The sequence below is a fragment of the Empidonax traillii genome, unplaced genomic scaffold (assembly GCF_003031625.1).
Source record: "Empidonax traillii isolate 1590-97213 ecotype Southwest subspecies unplaced genomic scaffold, ASM303162v1 scaffold186:size1492175, whole genome shotgun sequence".
NCBI lineage: Eukaryota > Metazoa > Chordata > Aves > Passeriformes > Tyrannidae > Empidonax > Empidonax traillii.
In genome coordinates, this window is record NW_020955379.1 from 212481 (window position 1) to 239856 (window position 27376).

Genomic DNA, 27376 nt, shown 5'->3' on the forward strand with positions numbered 1-27376 from the left:
TATCTTCAAACTCCCACCAGGGCAGCTGCATTCTTGTTTCTGTCCCTCAGTTCCCACGCACTGTCCTTCTCTGTCTAGAGCACATTTGTGCAAGTGCTACCTATAAATTGAATAGGAAAAAAAAATCAAACAAAACCCTCAGAAATTACAACGGGCCGTTGAGAGAAGGAGACTGAAAGGATGAGGTGCTCAGATTTTTTTTGCGGGCAGCGTTGCTCAGGAAGCCCCGAGGCTGCTCACCCGGCCCTGCCTCTAACTGTTGCACAGAAGTTTGTGTTTTCCCTGTGTCTGTCACGGAGTGCTGACCCTGTGACATCCTGCCTGGGCTGCCGCTGCCTTCTCGGGGCATTCGAGACCATGTTCAGATGGCTCGGACCGGGTGGCAGCGCTTGTATGGGAGCCTCTCGGAGATTGCTGCGGCAGCGAGCTCCCCGTAAGCCCAACAGCACGAAGCGATGGCATAGAGTCAAGTCACGGACCCGCTTTCAGCATTTTCCTTTTTCCCCAGAAAGGAAAAAAACCCCAAGCCCCCAAAAAAACCAAAAAACGGGGACGGTTGGGGGGTGCCAAGAAGAACTGATGCCTCTCAGCTCTCTTCACCTGCTCCGACCGCAGCTCCGCGGGCAGAAGGGTCCCAGACCCCTCTGTCCACCGCCGCCCCCTCGGGTGCTCCGCTAGGGCGGAGGCGGAGCGGCGGCCGCTCCAATGGGGAGGAGCGGGGCGGGCCGAGTCGAGCTGTGCGTTGCCGTGCCGAGCCGTGCTGGTTGCCGGAGTCTTACGGGTGCTGCAGGTGGGAGCCCGGCTCCGCGACGGCGCGTAACTTCGGCGGGCCGGGGCTGTCCGCGCCAGCCTTCTCCGCGGAGAGCGGGAGGAGCCGCGTCCGTCCCGCGGAGGCGGCGGAGAGTACCAACCGGGGCGGGCTTAGGTGAGGAGCTGCTGGCCCCGTTCCCCTCGCTTCCCTTGGCCGCTCTCGCTGCCGCCTGGCCCGGCGCGGTTCAGCGGGGCCCGCTGGTCGCGATGCGCTGCGGGACCGCCGAGCTGTCCTTGGCTTGAGGTCAGCGGGGAGGGCCGAGGGGCGAGCGCTGCCTCCGCGGGGCGCGCTGCTGCCGCACATCGCTGCGCGGGGAGGAAGGGCCGGGGGCGGCGGGGCTGCGGCGCGGGGGCGCCTTCTCGCCCGCTTCCATTCCCCTCTCCGCGTTTTTGCTTTTGGCCGCGTGGGCTATCCCATGCCCCCGCTCGTCCCCGCCGTGGGTCGTTTCGGGGATCCTCGGCCAGGGCTCGCCCCTGCCCCGGCGGCGGTGCGGACTCGCTGCCCGCGGCGCGGGATGCGCGGGGCCGGGCGGTGCGGTGCGGGCGTGCCGCAGGCGGGCTACACCTCTTGCGGGAGCCTGTCCCTCAGCTGCCCTTCCCGCCTTTCTGTCTCCCGCGGAAATTCCGCCTGGGCACTGGGATGCGGCGGCGTCTGCAAAGTTACGGGCGGTGCGCGGCGGGGGCACGGTGCGGGAGCGCGCAGGGGCCGCGCTGCACCGCGTAGGCTGGAGCGCGGCCGGGGGAGCATCCTCTGGTAAGCCTAGCCCATGCTGATAGGCGCTGAAGCCAGTTTTTGGGAAGGTTTAGCTTAGGCTTGGGGCCAGTCCTGAGGAAGCCGCAAGGTTTGGCGGGCGGGCGGGCGGGCGGGCGGCAGGATCAGTGCGGCTTTAGCGTTAAAAATTTTTAATAGTGGATACTAATGAGATGTTCCCCCTCCCTACCCCCCGTTGCTCTGCCTTTTCGGATGTTTAAAAAACCCCCGAACTACTCAGCTGGCGATATTTGCATTTCTGTAGTAACAGCAGCTCACTAGAAAAGTGATACTAGCAGGAATATTAAAAGTAGTAGTAATGGAGCCCCGGGGGTGATGGCAGATAGCGCCGAGGGACCCGTAGTCCCCCGCTCCTCGGCAGCGGGCAGTGGCGTGAGGGGGCCGGGGGTGTTTGGGAGCCTGTGGGAATGCGGGGGGCTGGGAGCGCAGGGTGCAATGCAGAACTGGAAGTGAGGAAACTCTGCATTTTGTACATAGTTCAGTGCTGGGTGGCCATTTTTATAATTTTTTCCTCACAGGCTATTAGACCCCCAAGATGCTCATTTGGGACTTGGAAAAACACCCCCTCACACTCCACTATCCCTTTGCTAGGGCTGTTCCGATGCCAAATGCTTGCATTTTTGTATTCCGAATGGGTGATTCTTCATCAAGCTTTAAACCACATTAAGATGTAGCTAACCATTTGTGAGGAGGATATTTCCTCCCTCCCCCCCCCCCCCCCTTCTCTCTGTCTCTCTGGAGTTTGCTTGCTTGTTTCTCTGTTCTTTCCAGGGAAGGATTTAGTCCCTGGTGTGATGGCTGAAATGGTGGCACGCAATTCAGTGTGCTGCCAGATGCTTACCTTCTTTCAGAGTTTGGGATAGGCTCAGGCAGTATTAAAAGCTTGCTAAGAGGATACTGTTATATGGTTTCCTCCATTTTTGGGTTCTGTTAGAAGCAGTCTAAAAATACTGGATCATCATTTCTCACATGCGTAACTACAAGACTTTCCAAGAAACATTCTTAGATATGTGCCTTTTTTAATTTTTTTTTTCTCCTTTTGACCTTGCAAATTATTACTCCTGGTACCTAATAGGGAACTCCTGTGGTATCCTTGTTCTTGTAACTTGGAGGCATCATTATTGAGTCTGATTTGAACAGTTTTTAATATTAAATTCTTCTTACTACACAGGGTTGAGTATTTTAACTTGCTGAAGAGATACCCCCTAACATTCCTAGAAGCACCCAATTGTTGCCAAGTACCATAAACATATGCAGTTACTGCAAACCTGTCAAGAAAATGGGCTTTTCTTTGGCTTTTTTATTTTTTTAATTGGGAAACAGATTATCAGTATCTCAGTACTACTCCTGTCCTTCCTGCAGCACCATTTATTTCAGCATATGACATTTCTTTCAGAGGTAAATGTTATAGAAGTCCCTTGCTCAAATATTGGTTGCACTTTACTGCCCAGAACTAGCTTAGGAAGGCACTTTACTATCTCGCACAACCTTATCTGCCATTCCACAACTTCATAACAGACCCATTGGAACATGAAATGACCTTGGAAAGGTATCTTTCAATCTGACATGAAGCATTCTCTTATGGGGAACAGCACTGCTGCACATAGAGCTGATGTTTTCAAAGTGGTGCTTCTAAACTGATTTATTTATTTATTTATTTAAGAGGGGAGGGAAATGTGTGGAATACTGAATTTGAAAAGAAAATATTTTTTTAAAAACAAACCCACTCAGCTGAAGTTGAAGCACCACTCAGCTGAAGAAGGAGGTGTATTAAGAATGTACAAATGATAGCGACACTTAAGTCATGGGTGAAAACAAGACTTTAATTTTAATCAAAGGAAAACAGCATTTCCTCTGCCAGTTCTGATGTGCTCATTCATGAGATCTTCAAAATCTCAAATTATTAGTGGGACTAATTGAAAGCTAGTTGGGTGTGTTAAATGGAGAAAAGAAGTGATGTCTGAAGGAAGCTTTACATTTAGTTATATTGTTCTTGACATCATAATGTGATGCTTCTACATCAAAAATATTCCATGACCCTTCAGTCCCCGAAATGCTGATCCTTTGGAAAGGTCGCAAGAGCTCTTGAGAACTAAGAGCAGTGAAGGGGGAATCTTACAGCTGTTGAGGGAATTAATGGAGGGGATGCCTGGCCAGTAAGCTAAATGGGGTTTTGGCCCAGATGCTGAACTTCACCCATCAGGTATTGCAAAAGAGTGGTGAACGCTTTCGTGCCCATGGTGTCTATCTCTCATAAAGATGATGCCTCCTGTTGAGCAGTGCCTGCTCCCAGCCTCCCACCATACTCCAGCCTCTGGAGCTCAGGTTATGAGTGCCACCTGCTGGGTGAGGAGCCTTTTTATATTAATTATAGATAATTTTTATAGATGTATGTATATGTATTTGTGTGTGTTTACATACATATACTGTGTTTATGTGTATATTTATTTACATACAGGGGTATGGCCTTTTCAAAGATGTTCTTGGGTGAACCTACGAAATGTTGCTAAGACCTGAAGTTCCTCACCTTCTGAGGACTTACCAGCTTGTGCTTCATGACACTCAGATATCCCTGAAATATGAAGCCCAAGTGCTAAAGGGGAGATTTCGATACTGCTGATGATTAATGCTCCCTTCCCTTTACTGAAAGCAACCGGGAATTTTCAGCTGTATAGCTCATTACTTCTGATGTGCTGAGCTTTTACAGGTGCTTCAGTGGTCAGATAGCAGGCTGTGGAAGTAGGGCTGTAGACCTGAAATGGAGACTGAACAAACCAAACTCGTCTTCACAGTATGCATTGCTTAAATGGAAAATCTTCACTGCTGATTTCATAATTTTTCATATTAACTACCATATTTCCAAAAGTTTTGTGAGCATCCCATATTGATACAAAATATCACTTCTCATCTAGATTAACTGAAGATGCATGGAATTTGTGGAATGTTGCTGGACGGTTTTTTCCATTTTAAAGAACACATTTTTCATATTCACTCTTTAATGTTTCTGTAGAAGAGTAAAATATAAAAGCTTGATTCTCACTTAGAATTGCTACTGGAGGTGGCATAATAAATCCAAATCTGACATCATTCCCAGCAATGCCTTTCCAATTTCCAGTAGTTTCCACCTCTCCTAGGCCACTGGAGCATTGGCTGGAATGCCATTTAAATACAACTTTGATTCACCTGGATCCAGAGTGAATTCAGTTGCAGCACTGTGGCTTGTAGTTGTTCTGTGCTGTACTTACAATATTAGGGAAAGATGCGTAGCTGTGGGTTTGGGGTTTTGTTGGACAGTAACCTCATTACTGCTTTATTGCTTATGTATTTCATGGTGTGCTGGTGCCAGATGAGTCTTTTACCCTGTCTGTGGATTAGGAATAGGTCCAAGCTGAACTATAAAAGTTTTGAGGAAACTTTCAAATGCTTTCAGCTGGAAAACCCACATTGATGTACTTTTGGGATAAATGGATAAAACGCTTTGCATGATTTTGAAAGTGTATTCCACTACTTGAGATCTGGACTCTGGAGAGTGCATAACAGTCAGGAATGAGTTGATGGAGCAAAAAGCAAGTAATTGCAGTGTTCATGTTAAAGTGTGATTCTGGCAAAAGAAAAAAAAAGTGCCTGCCATATCAAGAGGGATTGCAGATAGGCTTTTGAGGAGGGGGACCCAATAATAATACATTACTCAAGTTCAGTGTCCCCTAAAACATTCACAGTTAATTTGATGCTTGACAAATTGTGATTTCAGTGTCTGGTGAAGAAGCAATTGACCCTAAAATTGCTGCCTGAAGCTGAACCAATGTTTTCAGTTTCATAATCAGTGTCATGTAAAAAATGGTATGTGAAGAGCAACAGGGAATGCAAAATGCCTCTGAGGTCTTGCTCTTATGTATCTCTTCTCACCCTGACCCAAGCAATTGGCAGGTATTGTAGGCAGTGGATGCTGCTGCAATGGTCAAGGCAGTTTAAATCTCATCCATTCATCCATCCCATCATGGCATATCGTGACTTTTTTTTTCCCTCACAAACCTTCTGAGCTGCTATTGGAAAGCTGCCCCTTATAATGTGTCAAATTCCAACAATCACCCCTTCTCCTCACTGACAAATGTATATGCAGTGTTGTCAATGGAGATGCTTCTCTCCTGTCCTTTCCCCATTCCAAATAAACTAGTTCAGCAGCTCTCCTGCTCAGATTCTGCTGGCTCTGAGTCATCCATACATTTTTGATTTGTTCCTTCCTCATCTTTTTGCATACCATGTTTCCCGCCATTCCCACCTACTCAGCATCTGCTTTCCTGTGACCCCTCGTATCCTGATAAATTCGTTAATATTATGCTTGTTCCGTGCCACTATCAAAATCTCAGTTTCCTTAATATGAAGCCTTGTGTTTACTCAGGTCAGTCAATGGCCTTTGTAATCCTTAGGAGTATCTTGGAGTCATGTCTGCTCCAGTGAAAATGTCCTCCCAGTAATCTCAGCATTCCTTGCACAGGTAAAAGACAGGTAATATCTTGTGGGTGATCTGTCACTACAGTCACGCTGACAGTAGTGGGGCATGGTTGGTGCTCTGGGGAAGGACTGTGGTTCACAAGACTGACAAGAGAAATCAGAAATTAAGGCAAATCCTTTGCAATCTCTTCTCCCTTTCCTCTCCAATATTCTTCATATGAAGGTGTTTGAAAGGCTCCTACTGTAAAAGCAGTCATACAAAAACAGCAACAAAAAAAATTGTTTGCTAGCAAAGTGGTAAATACATGAGCAATCCCCATCCTTCTTCTGCAGTCTTTCGTGCTGTCTTATTAATGGGCCGTGGAGGCAGAGGAGGAGGTTACTCATCAGTTGTTGATTGTGCCAGTTCTGTTTTCTTTTTGACACCAACAGATACATTTGTCTTCATACGATGTAGTTTCTGCAGGGATCAAGTAGAAACCACATCAGGGGCTGTACTGGTGGCTCACTGCCCTTTTAAGCTGCCTTGGGATTTTTGGAGGCCAAAATGCTGCTCTGGCCTTAAGCCCCTTTCTGGGACCAAGCAGAAGAGCACTGAGTTGTGAGGATACCCGTTCCTGAGAACAGCTGGTTTGAAGAATTTGGATGGTTGAAACATGTGAGCTGAGAAGAAATCCCACTCTGTTGCAAGGGACTTTGCAATGACCTTTGGCTTCTTGGCATCTCATCAGCCTTGGCGTGATGATCAATCTGATGGTCATAGAGCTGCTGGGAGAAGATGGCAGCATTTTCCTCATTGCCTCCTTTCCTTTCAATGCAGGCTTTGGCACTCTCCTCGCCTGCTCTCTCTGTGCTTGGGACCTTGCACATATCCTGAACTAGCACAGGCAATTGTGTCAAAAAGAAGAGCATGCCTTTCCCTGCCCTTACATACACACATGAGGTTTGTTTAGGCTAACCCATAGCAATTGGCATTTCATACGGATGTCTTTGAAGCATTTCCTCTCCAAAGGAATAATAATGAAAAAAAACTAACCAAACAGAAAAGCAAAAAAACCAAATGCTAAATTGGTCGAGTGTTTAGGAGCAGTTGCCAAAAGAAATCAATGCTGAGCCTGGGAAAGCTGTAAAATTCTTTCTTGGGTTTTTATTAGTAGGAGAGAAGTGACACACACTGTGTTTGGTCACTCAGACACTGTTCAAGGTCCACAATTTAAAAAAAAAAAGTTATTTCAGCTTGGGTGTTCTTGACAGTTTGCAGATGTGTAACAGTGCACAGATACTCAGCTGTGGGGTAGACTGCAGGCCCCCTTAATTGCAAAGAATAAATTATTAGTCCCCCATCCTTCACTGAGGATTCTGAAAATGAGCAGTCACTGTGGCCTGTGGTGGTTTTGCCTCATTTCCTTGCCAAATGTTACATCTCCTCATCAAGGATTTAGAAATATCAGGATGAGAAAATAATATACCTTTTCTGTATGTGATGTTGCCCACCTGTTATTGCCTGATGGGGGAGGTATAATAGAAGTTTTGATTTTTTTTCTTAAAAATACCTCTTTCTCCCCCCTCACAAAATATTTCTTATGAGGTCAGCTTTCAGAGATCTTGATTAGACTGTAATTATTATTCTTTTATTAATATGGCATTGCAGTTAGGCCATTTAATGAGTTATCCAAAACTGTTCTGTAATGCGGACCATACAGAAAGCAGTAGGTTTGTATTGTTCATTGAATCTTAAATGGTGTTTTTTTTTCTTTTTCACTTCATATTCCTGCTGATTGCTATGACTGTGCTGCAACCATGGACTTCACAAACTGGATGAATGGCTGCCTCCTGGAATATGGATAATTTTGGTGAGTCTGAAAAATGAGTTTCACTTATTTCTGGGAGAGAGAGGAAGAATCTCATGTATCGGAAGCTGGATTTGATGAAAGCTAAGGCTGTTCTTGCAATGTTGGTTTTGTCAAAGCAACAGGCGAAGCTTACTGAATTTCAACTTGATGGAGTGTTTTTTTTCTTCTTCTGTTTAATCACTGGCAAAGATGAAGGAATTAACATGCACTGGTTTAATATGGAATACTGTCATTTTTTGAGATTGAGTGTTATTGCCTTTGTAATAATTTTTAAATTACTTTTCTGTAAGACACACTGTGAAGCAACGGCTTAGAACACTTTAAATTTTCTTTTCTGGCTTATTCAGATGTTTTGCAAGTAGTTCAGACAGAAAATGATTAATTAATTGGATGACTTTTTAGGAAAGCACTGTCGTTCTTCTTAGTGTTCCTAACACTGGTGTTGCCTGTGGTGTGAACTTCAAGACCTGAAGTGTTGATGGTATGTTTGCATTAAATATTGTATCAGAATTTTCCACGGAAAGGTCTTCCATTCCGAGTAGTCTCTGGTGAGCTCTCTTTTTTTAGAATAAAATAAAAAAAAAAAGCGCCAAGCTTTTTAAGGTCATACCCTTTTCTCATGTGCAGATGGCTGACCTGCAGAATATCCATCTGGGGGTACCTGCTGTTGCTCCCTGAGGATGAGGTTTTGGCACTTCGGTCTTTCAATAAAGATGACTGGACAGCTGCAGGGAAAACATTTGCTTCAAGCGTATCAGCCTGGAGATCTGCCCTAGAAGCATGGTTGGAGGTGGTAGTATTTACCCAGTGTTGTCTGTAGGAGTAACTCTGCCTCTGAGCACTGAGGGGAGGTGGTTGGCAGCTTAGCAGCCTTGGGATTTATCTCTGAGCTATTTAGACCTAGCAGGAGTGACTCGTTACTACTAATAGGCTCAATTAAGGAAAACAACTTGCTTCACCTCTCACTTGTGCCGTGACTGCCTCGCTTATGCACAGCCTTAAGTTTTGAGGAGAAGGCAAATATGATTTGGGCACGGGGTTGGCTGCTTGTCGTGTTCCGGGGAGATGCAAGTGTTCCTGGTGTGGTGATGGCCCCTTCCTGGGTAAGGCGTGGGAGTGAGCGTAGGGCTGGCACTGGCCACTTGCTGACAGATTGCAGCTGGGTTTAGCTGGGGCACACCCCCCCGGGGTGGGGGTTGGCATTGGCTCTCTCCCTCTCCTTCCTTTTCTGTCTCTCGAGTGTGCACAGTCTGTGTCACCTGCATTCTTGCAATGATGCAAAGAACCTGGGAGTAAAAGATGGATTTTCAACTTAAGAGTTTCTTCTCAGGCACAGCTTGAGAGAAAATTTGAGATAAAGCCTGATATTTTACTTTCGAGCATTTCTGAAGTATTATTGCTTAATCCTTTATATTGATCCATAGCTTACGCTGGAAAGCTGTTGTCTCAGGTCAGTTTCCAGAGTCCTGGAGGATAATGGCACTAATCACATTTCACGTGACCTTTCAGATCATTTATTGCACTGCTGTGTTTATCTCCTCTCTTAGTTCCAGTTATATGTCTTTTATTCCTCAGTTGCATGGTTTAGGAGTGCAGCTAAGAAGCCTTCTTCTTGACTGGTACACAGTAATTTGGTGACTGAGTAGCAGTAAGGTCTGTAAGTGGACTGCTGCTTCAGATTGCCATCCTTTGATGAGCTAAGAAGCCTTGATCAGCATGAGAGAGCAATAGCTTCTGGGCCCAGGAAGTAGTGCTTATATGCTGTGATGGACACACTACTCCAAACTCTTTGAAAACTAGAAGAGTGCATTCCTCATGGCTTTGCTTCAGCATGTATCTTGCTTTTTTGGCCTATTTTGTAATCTACATGAATAATTTGCTCTTGTGTTGCACCTGTATAAAGAGATGCTGCTTTGATATCTGGAAATGCAGTAATGAGTGCTGAAATGCTGCTGTCACCATGGCACATTAGGGGAAGTTCGATGTGATCACATGGACAAGCATTTCCACCCAAGTTTTATTCTTAGATTTGTTTTTCACTTTCACTCTGATTTGGTTATATTTGAATTTTTGGCAAATGCTGCTAGCAAAGTTAAAATTTGAAGTAGCAATCTAAATCGAAGAGCAGAGCATACTTTGCATAAACAGATAAATAGCAGAGCTAAAAGTATAAGGAATTATTTCCTTTCTTTTCACTAAAAGAGTTATGTCATTCCAGGCTCTTCTTAGTGGTGGAAGGCCAAGAGACAGTGGATTACACCAGTTGAAATGAGAGAAGTTCACTCTGATTACAAGGAGAAATGTGTTCACCTGAAGGACAGACAGCTGGCTAGGGGCACAGGTTGCCCAGGGAGGCTGTGCAGTCTCCATTCTTGGGAGTTTTCAGGACCTGGTTGCACAGAGAACTGAGCAACCAGTTGGATCTCACAGCTGGCCCTACTTGGAGGAGAAGCCTGGATCAGACACCTCTTGATGTCCCTCCTAGCCTGAATTATCTTGTGATCCATTAAAAACCACTTGAACTAAGAGGGACCTTTATGCTGGGAAAAAGAATAAAGCAATAAAGGAAGGGTAAAGTGGCAGGGTCATGGAGGGCACTGTGATAACAGCAAGGCTGGTGGTGGCTGCTGTAAGACAAGGAGGAATGCAGCATCTGTCCAGGCTCATTCTGGATTGCAGTCTGGAGTGGTTTTATTTACACAAAGCAATTAAAACCTGACACTTGCTGCTTCTGAAGAAGCTGTATGCTATTTGTTTTATGCCAACTATAGGTATATAGCTAATTTCCAATATTTTGGAAATAATTAGTTGACTGCTGTTTATATTGGTTAACATACCTTACCTTGTGGGAGCAGTCTTCAGGAGAAGTAGATTCTTCCTTCAGAAAGCTTAGAGTCTTTGGGGGACTTTTTGTTTAGGTTGCCTTTTTTTTTTTTCTTTTTAAGATTGATCTATGGCTATTTCCAGTCCTTCAAAAATTGTGTAGGAGTGCAAATAGAAGGCAGATTAGAATCTGTGGTTGAGTGGACTGAAAGTGAGTCAGCTCCCTAGTGTGAGGTAGCACTTATGCATGGTGATATGAAGCCAAACAGAGCTTCTGTAGAGGAGAAGAGGTCTAGTTACTGAGACAGCCTTGCAGGATGAAATAGGTGAGCCTATAAAGAGGAGTGTTGATCAGTCAGATGACCACAGCACCTTTGGAGGACCAAAGCACTGCTATTAGTTTAAATAACCCTTCAAGTGTGTTTTCCTCTGTGTTTTCAGGAAGATGGCCTTCAACACTGGAGTCCAGAAAACACTTGAAATCAAACAGAAAATGTACAAAATTCACTATTAGTAGGGTATGCCTTGTGAATGTGCAAATGAATTTGAGTTTTTAACCCAATTTCGGTTTTTCTGTTGTATTTGTGGTTTTGGTTTTATGCTTGATTTTTGTTTCTCCTGGAAGGGCATCAGTTTAATTTACAGGTTGACTTTCTTTGCGTTTGGAGGCAATACAGGTCAATATGGAAAGCATTGGAAAGTAACTCCAAGGGGGATTTAAAAGGTTTTCACTTATTTTTGTCCTTTCTTTACTGCTTTTCTGTCTGCTTCCACCCACACAGCAAGTGAACTGTCATTCTTGCTGTCATGCTCCAGGTGTGATGGGCTGGGTGAGGTCCCAGCAAGGACACAGTCTTGTCCTTTCCATATTCAGAGTCTGAAAGCCATCAGAATTATTGCTGTGAGAAACTGAAAGCTTTAGATTTCAGCCTTAGCTTTATCTTGTCTGTGACCACTATGCTCAGGATGTCTGCACAGTGTCTGTCTCCAGAGTTATGTTGGTGTAACTGTTGTAACTTTGTGTCCACTTTTCCTCCAGCATCAGATACTTCACCGGGTAATTTGCCTTTCCTTTGATTTCTTTTATACGTAGGCAAAGCCTTTGTATTTGTTCTTTCCTATGCCTTTTCTGCAGATGGTTATTTTCCGCTGTTGCATGGGTAATAGTGCTGATGAACAAGTATTTCGTTTTTAAAGCATAGCTGTAAAGAAAATGAAGCAGAGAAAATTACAGTGGCAAAGGTTCCTAAATTATAGTTGTACAGGAAGATTGTGATAAGGAAGTAGTTAAACATTACTATGTAGTCAAACCTGCAACTGTGGCTGGTACTTCGATTGTCATCTCCTTTTGCTGACACTTAATTTGTGTGGTTGGTCAGATACTCTTTCTGCTAATAAAGTCCCTGTTTTATTGAACTGAAAGCTTGTAGAAGTACATGGGTGTGTTCTTCCAGAGAGTTTTAGGTTAAGTGGTATTTCTTTTATTCCAAATGCTAATTATTTTCAGATTTACTTTTAAAAGAAATTGTTTGCTATACCCACTGTTGAAAAAAAAAACAAAACAAACAAATCCCATGACACAAATCAATTTTCCTATCTGGGAGCAGATACGTGTTCAGTTCAAATATATTTGAAAGCAAACATAATGTAATAGGACTGAACCAGGATATTCACAAACAGAAGTATTAACGTTTGAGCTGGCTGTGTGCTTGCTACATCTGGAAAGCCCATTGCTTTTATGGCTGCACTGTGTTTGCTTGCAAGCCCCAGCTCTGACAAACAGATGTGATCATCATCCTGTGCGTGCTCTTCAGTGGGGTCAAGCGGTCGCTTGTCAGCGTGATGGTGACTACAAGACACGATCTCCTAGCAGCATGTCTCACATTTGAAGAGCTTTGCTTGGTTTCAGAGCACCACAGCAGTAATATGCAAGACTCCAAAGACCAGCTTTCATCCACAAGGATGTGGGACCAAGAAAATGTGCTGTGTAGGTCTTTCATGGAATTAAGGAATGAGTAGGGCCCTCTAGGAAAACTTGCACTGATCACCATAGACACTGTGCTTTTCCTTCTGGAAATAGCCATTAGGTAATAACTTCCTTTGTCTTTCTTCCCTGCCAATTCAGAAAACGCCCTAGGGCAAGGTAGGTTAATTTTGTTTTAGCAGGAAGGATCACTGTGAGCAGAAGGTAGTTTTCTGTGGTAAAGCTAACTGCCTTTGTGCTTATCTTAACCTTGATGAAGCTATTACCATAGGTTTGTTAGGAAAAAAGTGAGGTGAAGGCAGTGGCCCGGACTGAGCAAAGGTTAAAGCAATCAGCGATAGCTTGGCTGTCAGCAGAATTGCACTGCTGGGAATCATGTCTGAGCCTTTGCACAACTTTCTTGTCTGCTCGGCTCTTAGCTGTTCCTGTGAGCATGTCCCTCGACAAGCTAAGGAAGGGCCAAGGGTTGTCTGACTGTGATTTCTGCCTGCCCTTTGCATTGTGAGGACAGTCCAGAGTGTGGCAAAAATACTGCAGAACTAGCAGTTGTTTGTGGTGGAGCCAAAGATAAACGCGGCTTTATCCAGTAACCATGAGGCTGCTCAATTTGGATCTTGGCAACTTGGCTTTACTTTTTTTTTTTTTTTTCCTCACCAGAATGCTTGTACTGAGGTTTGGTATTGTTGCATCCTATTTTTAACACCAAAGCTGACTTATCTCTAGTTGAACGTGTGGTATGTTTCGTTAGAGAGAGGTGGCATTTTATCAAATGTCATAAATGAGCTTTCATGCTGGAACTAATTCAAGCTAACCACTGAAAAAGGATTCTTCCTATTTAATTTAAATTTATATGTGCAAAATACTTATAGTTGGAATCAGTAGAGTTTACTGTCAAAATGAAGAGGTGTCAGACTGTCATAGTTCTCTCAACCCAGCATTATGTTTATCATATGGTATTACAAAAATCCATAATGCCTAGTTTATCCCAAGTATTGTGGGTCTTTCACATCAAACTAATATATCTTTAGAGGAATATAAATTCTTTTGCAGTTGCCCAGTGCTAAAGGCTGTCCCTTTATGCAGAGATATAATTGCTGGCCAGTGTATCTTTTTGTATTAAGGACAGTCACTGCAGCTGTTTGAGTCTTGTCATGTTTATGCATGACCAGATATTGCAATAGGCTGTAAGAGTTTGCTGCAAGGAAAGCTTTAATTTTTCAGTCTTGGGAAGTGGGCTCCATCTAGTGTTTAATTTAAAGATTAGACTCCAGTTCCTTTTCTTGAACGCCCTTGCAGCATGGATAAAGGACATAGAGGAGGAATAGGCGATAGGCATCACTTTCTCTGATGATTATCTGGAATGAGATGTTTCTTTATGCAGTCAGTATGGGAATGGCAACCTGAAATACTTCCTCTGTCTTCCATATTCACTTGAAGCTAAAATAATGCTTTTATGAAATAGCACAGAGATAAAAAGAAATTAAACCAGCCTGGCAATGATGTGATCCTGAAATATTTTGTGGTTAGTTCCTATATATACTCTCACAGTATTTGATGTGGTATGCTGGAAACCAGCCTGTTCATCTATAAAATCAAAATTAGAAAACTAACTGGGGAGTTCTTTTAAGAAGTAATGAATTTTGAAATGAATATTGGGTATTAATATCCAGTCAACAGAATAGTTTCCAGTATGTAATGCTTCTCTAAAGAAGCATATGGGATTCCATCCTTTATTTTTACTGTTTTCTTAGTGTTTTCAGTTTTTGTAGTATTTAACCCTCTGGCTACTTAATTTTATTTATTTTTTTTTAATTAAAAAGTATCACATTTTGAACTATTTTAAAAAAGAAAAATGTTTTTTTCATGTGTTCAAGATGGTGTGAATTTATCCAAGCAATTTTTTTTTTTTTAACCCAAACAGACTGGGAAAGTTTAAATACTTTAGACTGAATACAGATTTACCTTCTACACTCCTAACTGAAGAAGCAGAGACTCAAAATATTTCATCAGGAGGACACAAGAGCAGAGCTGCAGAGAGGAAAACCTGTGATGTCTGAGAGCTGTTTAATTATTAGTACAGTGGGAGTTTGTCTGATTATGGTTTTTCCTCTGGTTAAAGGGAGATTTGAGGCCACTTAAACAAGCTTTTTAGCCTGAGCAACCTGGCACCTTGCAGCACTTTGAGACAGATGAGGGAAGAGCAGGCAGGCACTGTGCCTGTGCTGAGTGTGACTGCATGCCTGAGCTACCAGGCATCCAGGAGCCACTCATGCCTGAGCCCTCCCTGCCTGCACAGGGATGTTGCAGACCTTTGCCACAGCTCAAAGGCATGGTGAGGTTGTGTGACTTGCCCCCATGGTTGCTTATGCTGAAGGCTGGGAGTCAGAGAGCTGCAGAGCTGCCTGGCCTTGTGAGGTAGAGGAGATCCCCCCACCAAATCCCAAGACAGCTTTTGGCTTATTTTCCACCAGTTGCTGGAGCAATGTGGAGCAGGGGCTGGGATCCAGGTCTGAGTCATTGGCAAAGAGTCTGTTGTTGTTTCATCTGTAAAATATTTGGGGTCTGGGATTTCCAAATGACACTTGCGAGCTGTGTGTGGACAAAGTTAATGGGAAACATCTGGTGCCAGGAGGGAGCAGAGAGATGGCTACCTCAGCCACGTGAAAACAGGGAGCCCTTGTGGTGGGGTGCCAGGCTGCCCACATGTCTGCAGTGTGGGGGGAAAGGGTCAGGAACGATGGCTGAAGAGGGCAGCCATGGAAATGGGTGGTGAAACCCTCCTGGGCACAGGGCACCACTGCCAAGTCCTGGGGATGGACAGCCCCAGAGCCTCCCAGTGTTGGGCTGTGCTTGTTTCCCTTGGCTAAGGAAGGTAGCTGGCAGTTCTGTGGGGGTGCTTAAGTATATATACGTACACACGCTTTCTTAACACTTCATAACTTTTTGTTGTTGTTGTTGTTGTTGTTAATGCTTTTGAGACATTGATGTAATTGACAATCTCTCATCTTCTAGTTCCATATAGCTCTAAGTTTGGTCTCACAACCCCACAAGAGATGATGGACACCTAGACTTTTTTTACCATTAAATATCATCTTCTGTAGGAAAAAAAACACATTTCTTTATCTGTCAAATTTTTAAATAATTTAAAATAATAATAATGGCCAGTCTCTTCGCGAACGAAGAACCGGGGAAGGTCTTTCCACCTTCCAGCCTGCGCATTGGATTTTTTAGGTGAGACACAGTGTGCGCAGAACTGAGCCCACCCTTTAATCCTGAGGTTCATCTGCCGGGGCCAAGCACGCTTGGACGGTGGCAGTGAGGTCCTCAGGATGTAGATGGATTGCCTTACAGGGCTAACGAGCTCCATCTGCCCAGGGAGTGTCCTAACCGGGAATCGAACCCAGATCTCAGCGTTGACAACGCTGTGGTTTAGCCACTGCACCACCAGGGGCACTCAAATAATTTAAAATAGCACATTGTTAAATCCAGTTTACTTTTCTACGTTACTTAATTTCACATTTATCCTAGAGTGGACAATGAAAGCAAACATGTTTGTGTTACTTGAGGCTTCTGAGTCTTACAGTGATACAGTAGATCACTAAATATTTTGTGTTGTTTGTTTTTATTAGTTACCCACTTAGAAGTAGTTGTTGCACTTAAATTTCTAAAAAAAATTGGAAATATCTGTTTCCTTTAAATCCTGTAAAAACCCTTTTGTCTCTTCCAATAAAATTAAATTTGGTCTGAATCAAAATTGCCACAGCACCTTTAAAGTGTATTTGTAAAATTGCAGATCAGAAAGGCAAGGCAGTATTTTTCTTTTCTGGTGCCTGATAATCCAGTGTCATCAACTCAAACACTGCATCACACACAAACCACCTTTGCACGGTAACCGACACTGCACTTCTAGCTGAGGCTAAAATTGACCACAAAGATCTTACAGGTGGCTTTTGTTGTCACCCACCAGGTAACAGGATGGGACACCTCATGCACGTTGTTGCTTTGTATCTGTGAGAGATGAGCTTTGAACGTATGCTTGCCATGTCCAACACTGCTGGTGATCATGCTGGTGGTGTTTTAAAGCCAAGAGAGATGGTTTGGTGCTGGCAGGGGAGGGAGGGTCCCAAAATAGTTGTCCCAGTCCCCCAGCATGGCCTTATGGCACAATTGCACCAGTTCTTCCTGGCTGGGTCCAAGATAACGTATGGTAAAGCTCAGTGGAGGAGGGGAAACCTCAGGAAGGCTGGATTTTGGTCATGATGCTGAACTGCAGGAAGAAGAGTGGCAGCACTAGGGGAAGCTTGGAGGTACCGTGTACTGCTGCATCCAGCAGCTCCCTCTGAGCAGGGAAGGGTCTAAATGGATGAAGCAAATATCAGATAGCCTCTGTACCTCAAAATGGTAAAATGAAGGATAATGCAAAAGAGAATTGCTTTGCTGTACTTGGAAGAGCTGTTGCAGAGTTTGACAGCAACTGAAGAGGAAATCAAAGTCTTGAGAACATGAGGTTGGAATCATGGTTCTGGTACATGAAAATTGGGTTTGAACTTTCTGATCATTCCTGTTGCTATGTTAAAGGAGGAAAGTGCTAGAACACAGAGACAGGTGAGTGGAAAAAAGCAGAAATTATTAATGGTTTCAAGTAGCGCAGGCCATGAAGATGACGTAATTACTCCTAATCTATTTAACCTGAAAGAAAAAGAAAGCTATAAATAAAAGAGGGAGGGGTGAGGGGGGAAAGAAATCAACTATTAGGAAGACTTGACTATTTTCAGCTCTGTGTCTCCAAGTAAAATTAATGCATAAAATACTTTATCATCTACCTGTTCTCTCTTATGGTAGAGGTAACAAATAGTGCATTGTGGAAGTAAAGAGTAAAGGGCACGCAGTTGGCATCAGCCAGTTGGTGGGTTGGGCTGTGTATTTTGAGAGAGAGTACGCTAATACATCAGCTAATTAGATTAAGAGTGCTAAGATGACAAGATCCTTAATTTAGATCAGAGGTATTTACAAGGTGTGTAGATGTGACACTTAGGGGTATGGTTTAGTAGCAGTGGGCCTGGCAGTGCTGGGTTAGCAGTGGGACTTGATGGTCTTGGAGGTCTTTTCCAACCTAAACCATGCTATGATCAGTATTTCGGACAGTGGTATGGTCAGCTCCTGGTTGTTAATGTTCCTCAGTGTGCTGGGCACAGCACCCGTGTCATAGTAGATGTGTGTTCACCTCTTCCGCACTTTCAAGCCTTTTCCCCTCACAAACTTGAGCCTGCTGGTTTGGGAGCTGGACCTAGCTGGCGTCTACAGCTTTGCATTCATTTTGGTTACCTGACTTGAACTGCTTTCTTGCTGTGCTGGGGATTGATGTCTTTGGTAGCTGCATGACCTGTTGGGTCTGTGCCACAGTAGCATGTGACACTGGATATTTATGAACCAGAAGTGTGCTAAAAAGACATCCAATTAAACTGGAGGAAGAGAAATTGGGAAGGTAACTTTGTTCTCCTAAGATTGAGAGGATTGGTTTTGTGGCCTAAACTGTTGCTTTTAACATGAAATTTTCTTTTTAGCTGGGTAAGAGATGCTTTCATCCTTCCTTCTTAATGTGCCCATAAGAAATAATGGCAAATATCATTTTATTGTAGCTCTGTTCTCACGTTTTTAGAGACATTTCTGAAGGAAAACTTGCTCTGATTTGTAGACAAGAAATTCGTAAGAATTTGCCTGTTGTCGTTGATGTAATTTCTTCTTTGTCTGACCTTATTCACCTGGCATTAAAATCGTATTACTGAATTTCAGTTTAAAGATTGCTACAGTTAATAGGGAAAAGCTTTGCTTTAAGTGTTTTGCTGGCTTGATCTAATCTGTCTCCTTAATGTCCACTGTGGGACTGGATCCAGCTCTTCAGTGCTGACAAGGGCCTTTTAACGTCATTCATTTATTATGGGGAAAACAATGTAAAAGCTTAGTTATTAAAGCCACTGTTTATAGGGGAAAATAATGAAATTGCCCAGTCTGAAGATAGAAGTTACACAACTTAATATCTAATCTCAAATAGCATTATTAAAGCCAAATACACACCATTAAAATAATTTGAGGTTTACTTTGTTGCAAAATCCATGCAGAATGCCTTCTGACATAACACTTTGTAATGCAATGGCCAAAAGTTACCGCTCTGCCTGCAGTGCAGTTTGCAGGGTTACATGTAACGCAGGTTTTATTAGTTTGCTATGCCAGGCTGCCTGCCCTTGCAGTAAGTATCCCTCGTGCTTGAAGCCCGAGCATATTTGCAGCTATTCTCCTTACAAAAGTAAGCATGGGGTTAGTCAGAGCTATTTTGGATCCAATTGCTGTTTAAATAGCAATATAAACCTAGATTGAACCGGAATATGCAAAAGCATTTGTAATGGTTTTTTCCTTCCTCTCAAATTTCTGCTTTGCTCTGAAGTTATAAACGGGCAACACATACCTAGAAATTTTTGATTCTAGAAAAACTGGGTTGTGATCTAAATTTATCAATTAAAACATACATGTTCCCACATACCAAAAAAAGTTTTAGAACTTTTTTGTTGTTGTTGTTTTGAATGTACAATACAATTCTTGAAGGTTTGCTTGTTTTGATAAATCTGGTTAAGGGAAAATCTGACAACTAGTCAATAGCATGGAAAACAAAGTGTTGAAATAATGTTGTAAGGGGAGAAAGAGTTTAATTAATTCAAGAGATGATTTTACTTTTTTTTTGATTTGATTGCTTTCGTGCTTTGATTTGCATTAGCATGCAAGTATTTCTTCCTTGCTCTGCTCAGTGTTGAAAGAGATAAAGCAAAATACAAAAAGAAGCAATGAAGACAAATCTTTTTCTTCCAAAGGAAAATGTAAATGTTATCTGTACTAGGAGAAATAATAAAAAAAAAAGAAAGTATGCTTCTCAGAAAAGTGCATTAATCACAGTTTTGAATATTTAAAGAACAATTTTGTCATTACATCAAAATAGCTCAATCAGAGTAGGAAAAACGCAGTATTGATAAATGATGATGCCTCCAAGGGAGATATTTCGGGTAGTATTGTCACCAAAGTGTATTTATAGAGCTCCCAGGAGCTAATCAATACTGTGCAGGAGTGCTATCTTTTGGCTCCCTGCTTGGGCTTATTTTACCTGCTGTATTTCAGTTTTTGAATAGAAAATAGAAAATTTTTGAACAGAAAATAAACCATCACTTCTGGGATTTTTGGAAATGAGAACTTTGACATTCATTCTGAAATACACTACTACTTTTTTTCTGGAAGAAGGTGGGGAAAAAAAGCATAAGGAAACTATGATTGGTTTAGATCATCTGATGATGGTCTTGTGTGGGGGAATTACTTCATTTCTTCCTGAACTATATTCAGTTGTAGTATCTGTCATTTTATTGTTGAGAGAAAATCATCTTTTTACTGTTTTACAAAGGAAATGTTCCTTGAAAAATCTCTGACATCTCAGATCAGCCTGTTTGATAATTTTAAACATATGTTGCAGTACAAATTTGATGGCTTCGCATATAAAATATAGTTTTGCTGATGTTACACTGGTACTAAGTATATTATTAAAGAAGCTTGCTGCAACATCTCCACTTTAAAAAAAGGAGAAGGAAAAAACTCTGTTGCTTGAATGCTGCTGACAAGAAGGTAGGTGAGAGAAGGGTCTATGCATAAAGAGGGGTCACAGTCTGAAGGTAAAGAGGAAAATGCAGAGGCTATCATGCCATTAAGTTATTCAGTGCTCATGCACGTACTCCACATTTGCTTAAGATGGGGTTTGTGAGCGGTCTCAATCTCAAAAGGCCTTCATACATGCTTGGATTTAAGCAAATTTATAATTGTTTGTTGGATTATTAGGAAGAAATTCTTTACTGTTAAAGTGATGAGACACTAGAACTGATTGCCCAGAGAAGCCATTAATGCCCCATCCCTGGAAGTGCTGAAGGCCAGGCTGAATGGGGTTTTGAGCAACCTGATCTACTGGAAGGTGTCCCTGCCCAAGGCAGCGGGTTTGGAATTAGATGACCTTTAAGGTCTCTTCCAATCCAAATCATTCTATGATTATGTCCCAAGCTATCTTGGAAAAATATTGCTTCTAATAAATTCCTACTGCTTGATGCAAAGAAGGAGGAAAGAAAATCCTTGAGCCACCTGTGGTACTATTCGTAAAAGGAAATAATGAGACAGAAAAAGGGAACCCTTTTATTGGCAAATGCAGTCTGTTCCCTGAAGCGCACCTATTATTCCTTGATGGGCTTTCCCCTTGAAGTCCTGCAGTAGATCTGTTGCTTTGTTACAACACTGAGATGCACTTTTCCCTCATTCACAGATGACTCCTTTGGATCTTTCCCCTACTTCCTGATTACCTGCTCTTGACCTCCACTTACTATTGTGCTTGGTGCCTTCCCACTATGTCCAGCTCTTGCTGTCCTTCCATGCCCTCCTGTCATGCTGCAGGAAGCCCAGGTGCCTCACCGTGCTCTCCTGGCTCTAGCAGGACTCTGCCTGTCATCTCAGCCCTGTGCCACATGGATCCCACCTCGCTGCTGACTTCCTCCTTTTGTTTACCACCTCTTTGCTGGCCATGGGCAGCTGCATGAGGTGCTCTGCTGATGAGGCTGGTGGCGCTTGGCACAGTCTCGAAAGTGGCTGGATGGTTTCCTGTGTTTCCCATTCTTCCCTTGAATCCCACTTTTTCTAATTTAAATGCTACATTTGCACTTACCAGCTCTTTAATTTTCCTCCTGCTCTGGTTTTTGTGGCTCTCCGTAAGGTGACTCAGAGGGCTGCAGACCCACTGAAACTTTGACTGAGACTGCAATGGAAACACAAGGCCTGAGACCCCTGGAGCAGCATAGGAAAAATTGTTTCTGTTTGGATCCTTTAACAGGACAACTCTTTTAAACTGCATTGAAGTTTTAAAAAATTACCTTCCCTTTAAAAACCTTGCAGTTTCTCATGGTTATAGGCTGAGAACTGACTTGGAAGTGTCCCAGAAGTGGAGCCATTTGGCTTGCTGTTGCTACTAGAGTGGTCACCAAAGACAGCTTTCACTTTTTAACCTTTACAAAATGTTAATAAATGTAATTAATGTCTGATGCCAACCTTAGATATGTATGTGATGTCTCATGGGGAGAATAAGGTTAACATTTTAGCTACTGATTTGTACTTTCCAAATGTTCACATTTACTGGAAGGAATTTTATTTATTTAATTTTAATGCAGTTAGATTTGTTCTTATGTCCAGGCACAAAAGAATCATTAGGTTTCCGGCTCATTGCATTTATTCTGTAAATATTTTTTTATTATATCAAATTCTCTGAACTTTTTGAATATGAATACACTGAAGTACAGTGGCTTAATTAGTTTTATTTTAATTAGTTTTATTTTAATTTTCCATATGCAATATGTTAGGGAAATGCATCTTTCATCCATGGTGAGGGTACTGTATTTTGCACTAAGAATTGTATATTGGCCAGCAACATAAAGATCTACTTGTGTACCGAATAAATATATCACAACTACTGATGAAACACTCCTCCCCTTTCACCTCCCTGTGATGTGCTGCTGCTTGTTCCTGTGCTAGTTAGTTTCTGTAAATGTTTTTTTTTTTTTTTTAAGTGTGGCTACATGGCAGCCCAGAGATGGCACAGGTTTTATTGTCACCACTGAATGGAATAACACTAACAATGCTGTAGAATGTGTCTGGCAGATACTGCACAACCATTTTGATGCTTCAGGATAAATAAATTCTCTCCTCCTCTGGTATCATGGTTTTAGGCTGGAGTTCTGCCAGTCCAGCGGGAGTGCACCCTTCCCTCAACTCTCTTTCCTGCCATCACTGTCTAATGTTCATGGTCCAGCTCCTTCCCTCCCTCTCTCTGCAATGCCTCAGATTTCACTTGGACATTTCTTCCAGGTTGACAGCTGGTAAAGTACAGAGTACGCCTTTTCTCTTCTATGTTTTAGTCTTCTTTTTATTTATGAAACAATTTCTCTAGCTTCTCCTTTCCCCTGATTTCTGTACAAAATATAGCCAGAAAAGGACTTTTAATAGCTGTCAAGTTTTCAGACCAGTACCTCAAATTCATGAATGGCTCCTGTAAGCTTTTTGTTTTTCTTAAAGCTCCCTTTTGTGATGACACTAAGAGAAAAGCAGTGACTGCTGATTATAGGCTTGGTGGGCATCTGTGGGCTTTTGTTGCCTGCTCTACTGTGTCCCAGGAACCAACTGTCTCTGATGCCTCAGTTGCAAGCTCTGCCTTGAAGCAGCATTTGGAAGGGATGCAACTGCTGCTCCTTCATGCAGTGACATACCTCCTCCTGATAATGAAAGTAATAAACCATTAACAGGCTCTTGTATAGGAGAGAAAAGCATTTTGCAGTTATTAATCAAATCCAAACATCCTTAGCCCCAACAGCAGGAGGTTGGGCTTTTATACTGAGAGAGAGATCTTTTATCCTTTCTTTTACAGGCCTGAGAGGGATCTTTTCTGCACAAAGTTTGCAGCTTCTTCCATATGTTTTCTCCATCTGGGAGGGCGTGCTTTGAGTCCAGTGATGATGTTTATTATTATTTTAGTGTTAGTATTACTATTATTATTTGTTTTTAGCTAGAGATTTGTAAGAAGTATATTTCTCTCCCTTTGGGTTAGGATGTACTTGAAGCAGAGCTGTCTCTTTTTGTGGGTCTCTCAGAAAGTAATAGTTCAACACAGCCCGTTGGTCAGAGCAGCAGTAGTCAATTGGAGAACACTATAGCACCACAAGTCATTAATAAACCAAACCAAAAACAATCAGAAAAACCTACATATGTACTGTTCATTTTTCTAGTATCCCATCCCCAGAGATCCATAGGATCCTGCGTGATGTCTGTGGCCTCCTGCCCAGCAGAGCAAGCTTGTCTCTCCTAATAACAACCATCTGGAAGGACCACTGGAAGGGCTTCCTGCTAGTTAATTATCTTCCTTCAGCATCTTCTCAGTCTTTTTCTGGGCTTAATGGGGAAGTCAAAAGCCGCTGTACAAGCATTTTTAAAAAATGTTATATGTGAGATATTACTTCTGCCAAATAAACTGCATTATGCCTGTTGAAACAACTTGTATTTTTCCTTCCTTTTTTTTTAACTTTATGCTGTTTACGTATAAGACTAAGTCTGTGTATGCTAAATAATAAATCAAGTTCATAGATGTACTTTTTCATTATATTAATTAAAAATTGATACCTTTAGATTCACATGCTTGAAAATTACTAATATGTAATGCAAATGTAAGTAATTTTCTGATGTGTCTACTTGTTTGCTTGCAAGCAGTTTCTGTAATTTCATGTTGAAATGTGTTTTCCTACCTAACCGATATTGCAGAAAGACATATGTTGTCATATATCGAGGAAATGTAAACAAATCATCACTTCATAAAGTCCACTCATATTTGATTTTTAAAGTGTTCCTTCCTTTCTTTTTTAAAAAGTTTATACAAGGCAGTGTATGGCAGAGAGATTATTCCCTCCTGAATCCTTCCACCTGCCCCAAATTTATAAAACACATGCACAGAATCCACAAGACACATTGGCAATTATGTTAGCAGAGGTGTTGCTCAGGTTTCTGCATTGCATTTGGTGGATGTCACCCGTGGGGGCTGCAGAGGGAGAAGGTGAATAGAGCAGTTGGTGGTCAGTGGCCTGGGCTATCATCGCTAAGGGACGGAGGGAGGAATGCTTTAGGAATGCCAAGTGAGTCCCAGGCGTTGGTGGCTTTGCAGGGGAAGGAAAACTGCTTTTATTCAACTCTGCAAACACTGCAGAGCCTCGTCAAAGCCTCAGAAGCTCAGTAAGTTGTTCTAAACGTTATTTAACTCTTTACTGTGAATATTTGGTATAAATATAGCTGTTTACATGAAAAAAAAGTAAATGAATTTTGTTCCTGAGGTAGGCTTCTCATGATTATGGTTTTTGTTCTCTTTCCTCATTTAAAAGTAGTCTCCCACCCTCTTTGCAAGTGTAAATTGCTCTCCTGTAATGAGATCAATGGACCTTCATAGATTTACAGTAGTAGAGAATAATTTGGCTCATTACACATTTGATGAGATATGATCTGTGAGGCTATCTTTGCATGGACAGACAGTAAAGCATTAAGAACTAATAAAAAAAATGTCACATTCTCCAGCAGTGTGCTCTGGTTGTGTATATAGGGATATATTATTACATGCAGGTGGAGAAAAGGTATCCATGGGTCAGCTCCGTGGATTCCCCAGATGAAGGGATTTCTCTACTTCCTGCTTCCCTTGTGTGAAACTCTGTTTTGTCAGTCAGGGGGGATAGAGGCTCGGGTTTAACCTTGGGTTCAGCAGATGTCCTGGCAAAGTGCAGCTGCTTTTACACAGGCATTACAGGAGGGTTTTTTGGTCTAATGGAAGCACAAATCCTAATGAAGTCTCTTACAGTGGCACCATGCTGATGTTAAGGGTGGTTGTTTTGAGTCATAATTAGGATTTAAAATCAAGCAAATCACCTCAAAATTGGTTGTTCCTGTAATTTGGTTGAGCAATCCATCACCCTTTGACAGCCAGCTGGCTACAGGAAAGGCTCTCACATTCCTGCAGGTTTGGTGTAGATCCTTGAAATCTCTATCCCTGTGACAGCTCTGGTGACTGGTTTGTTCTGCCTGGCACCCTTGATCCTTTGGGAAAAAGTTAAATATACTTTCCTAATTTTTTTTTTTTCCAGAGTATGTTACAGTGGTATTTTCTGTGATATTGATACATGTTCTATTTTGGAAAGGGAATGAGAGTATAAGATAAAATTGATTGAGAGATGTGAGGAGTGTACTTTAAAAGTACTAACATGGATTATGTGCAGGTCTTTTTCTGCGGTTTGTTTTAAGAGTTAAATTATTTTTGTTTCTCAAGTTTCTACATGTCTCAAAATCATACTGAATTAATATAGTAAAGTGAATTTTGTTGAAAAGCCACTAACAAGATTTCTATTGAAAATTAAATTTGAAAGAGCTCTGCTACTGGCCAGCTGGTTATTGCATGTTCTGTTCCAAGTACTTGTAAAAGTACTTTGTTTCCTCATATGCAAATATTTCCCCCCTCTATATATAACACTATAATGACTTAGGTGATGAACTGGTTTATTCACATCTTGCACATAAAGTTTTCTAGACTACCTTTTTGCTCTATACAATGCACGTGATGTTTTTACCAAACACATTAGGAGCAATAAGCATAAGATGTCCAAAGAGATCACCTTGAGCTTATAAACTTCATCCTTACAGTGTAAAAACTCAGAGAGTGCTTTGATTTTTTTCACTCCAGTGTGCTCCACTGGTGAGTAGGATTGGATTATCTCTGTTCTTAGTAATGGCAGAGCTCTTTACTGTGTTGTGTTTGGTTTTGCTTTATTTTGGGAGGGTGTGGTTTTGATTTTTTGGTTTTAATAGATGACTAAATCATGCTTATAATACTAGAAGGCAATGTATTTTACACACTTTGTGTGTTAGGAAGCACTCAAGAAAACAAAGATAGCTTTGGTGAGGTGGAATAATCCTCCAACCTCCTGCTCATGAGGCCTGGGTTAAATTTCTAGGCTATGTTACTTGACAATAATTCTTTTCCACCCCTCAGTTAGTGCTGATGACCAGAGGGGAGTGTTTTGGCTGCTTAGCGAGGCCTCCCAGCTGTGAATCTGAGACGTATTCTCTGGTAGCAGGAACGGTGGATGAAATATCTGCGAGGGCATGGCAGCCCTTCAGTATCTGGGGCTACACACTGTGGGTGCTCCGTTTTGTTTACCCACCAGCTGCTTTGAAATGGGTCGTAACAGCACTGGAGTCTGTATATAGTGCAGGTGCCCAGGCTGCGGGAGGGATACTGTATGAACCTCCTGTGCTCCAAATCCGACAGCGACATCTCTGTAAATCAGAAACCTTAACTTGCTCAAAATGTGCTGCATTTTACATGATTCCGTGGCTTGGTCTGATGTGGGATGCAGAAGATGCCTCTTGTCTGCTGTCACCAAAACCTTACTCTGGTGTGTGGCCATGATGCCTGTGAGAAACAAAAGTTTGCAAAAATGGCAGAGGTCCTTGTCTGATGACCAGTGTGGGGTCAACTCCAACCGCAGGTAGCCCAGGCACATCCTGAAGTAGGTGGGAGCCTTGTGGGCTGTCTGGCACTTTCAGAGGTTTTTCATTTACACCATAAAATTCCACCTATTGTAAGGATGTTATTTTGCTGCACATTGTACCAGTCTCAAGCTAGAGCGAGAAATTAAGGTTTGGGGTTCCCTGCCCACACCCCTGCCACCACTGGGAAGGGGCAGCAAAGGTTCTCAGACCTGATTTTCATGGGAGTTGTAAATAATTTTGGGAAGTGAATAAGCAGAATGTTAAAATTTTGTAATGAGTTTTGTAGGTCTCTGGTCTTTATGATGCCTAAAGACCTTACTTCCAAAATTTTTTTATGAGAAGGTGATTTTTTTTAAATTTTATTTTACGTGACTTTCATTTCTTGCTGTTTAAGATTTCACAAGTGAATTTACTCTGCTTCTGTAGAAAAAGTTAATATACACTCCAGATGTGATTTCCTTCTCTGCGGAGGTAAATTTAAATGTAGTGATTCCTTACAGGCTTTGAAGCAGCTATTCTTCTTTTCTTTTCCTTAATAGCTAA

The 27376-nt window shown here is 42.4% G+C and overlaps 1 protein-coding gene across 2 annotated transcripts in view; it reads left to right on the plus strand.

Annotated features, from left to right (window-relative positions):
• Positions 1 to 757: 757 nt before the first annotated feature.
• Positions 758 to 27376, plus strand: part of EPB41L3 (erythrocyte membrane protein band 4.1 like 3) — a 141959-nt gene continuing 115340 nt past the window's right edge. Inside the window, exon 1 of one of the 2 annotated variants that reach the window (XM_027886358.1) lies at positions 758 to 925. The gene's annotated coding sequence lies outside the window, so the exon portion shown is untranslated. Of the gene's footprint in view, positions 926 to 3614; positions 3786 to 27376 lie in introns of those variants that run through there. The other variant, XM_027886349.1, reaches the window with a different exon arrangement.